This window comes from Bos taurus, chromosome X (assembly GCF_002263795.3).
Source record: "Bos taurus isolate L1 Dominette 01449 registration number 42190680 breed Hereford chromosome X, ARS-UCD2.0, whole genome shotgun sequence".
NCBI lineage: Eukaryota > Metazoa > Chordata > Mammalia > Artiodactyla > Bovidae > Bos > Bos taurus.
This window is the reverse complement of record NC_037357.1, coordinates 3,929,251-3,930,666: the sequence shown is the minus strand read 5'-3', so window position 1 is coordinate 3,930,666 and position 1,416 is coordinate 3,929,251.

The following is a 1,416-nucleotide window of genomic DNA, read 5'->3' as shown; positions in this document are numbered from 1 at the left end:
GGCGCCGGCTTAGCACCACCCCAGAGTAGACCGGGGCTGAACCAACCTGAGAGGAAAAGACGGGGGTGGAATGCCAAACGCCGGACGGGCCGTACCAAGACGGGACAGGGGTCGGGGGGGGACGAAAGTTGCTTAGGTCATTAAACCCCTGAGGGACGCTGGGAGCGAGGGTGAGAAGCAAGCTGCGGGCCTCATGTAATTGCTGGGAACTCAATAGGATCCGGTGGTGGAATCGGTCCACCTTCACTTTCCATTTCTAAGACGAACCATGGGAAGCTTTTTTTCTGTTTTTCCTTTTTCTTCTTCTTTTTTTTTTTTTTAGATCAGATCACTTATTAAAGTGCGCACAGTGGCTGAGGGGGAGAAGGATGAAGTCTCAATCTCAATGAGGACAGAGTGGAAGAAGGCGAAACCAGTTCTCCTAAAGCCAAAACTCTAGGGGGTACACCTCCTACGGACACGGGAAACTGGGGAGGAAGCTGTGTGACTGGTCAAAATCAATGAACATCCAAAGAGTAAATCGACCTCGACGGTGAGGTCGAGGGTCCCTTCTCTATGGCATGAATGTGCGGGCCCCAACATTTAGGCCGATGATCACCCCCAAAGCAGAATGAAATGGTGGTGTGTGTCCTGGAGGAGGGAATGAGAGCTGGAGGCAAGCAGAATGAGGCTTTAGCTTTGGACACTCACAATTTGGCTCTGGAACCACATTTCCCCTTGACAGTTCAACAAGCCAAGTGGCTACTATATGTTCAGAAGAGTCCAAAGGTATGAGAATATCCGATTGCAGAGAATTGGAAGAGCAGTGAGTCTGAAGTAAAAGGAACGGTAAGATGCACGTGAAAAAGCTGTAGGTTGCAGGGAAGAGTCACAGTTAGTATGTGGACCTGCAAAAGCAATAACAGTTTTAAAGAATGTTTTTTAAAAAGGTCAACTCCAAATAACATAGAAGGTAGGCAAAATACTCATTTAAGAATTTTTTGGAAATATGAGAAAAGTGGGTTTAGGTTCATGCAGGGAGAGTTTTGAATGCCAAGCTAATGGCTTCCTTGGAAGTTGGTTGAGCAGAAAGGCAACATGATCAGAGCTGTACTCACTGGAGACGGGTCCCAGGACAGCAACTAGAAGACTCTTGAAGTATTCTAGGTGAGAGGTAGTGACAGGTAACGACAATAAAAACGGACAGGACTTGCCAACAGAACGTGGGGACAAGAGAGAGGAGGGAGTCTACGGAGGCTCAAGTTCTGGGGACTTCCCTGGTGGTTCATGGGTTAGGGCTCTGTGCTTCCAATGCAGGGGACACTGGTCAACCCCTGGTCCCAGAATTAAGATCCCCACAAGCCTCCAAGTGTCGTGTGGCTAAACAATGGCTCAAGTTCTAACCCCCAAGATAACTGGGAGTTTGAAGTACCATTA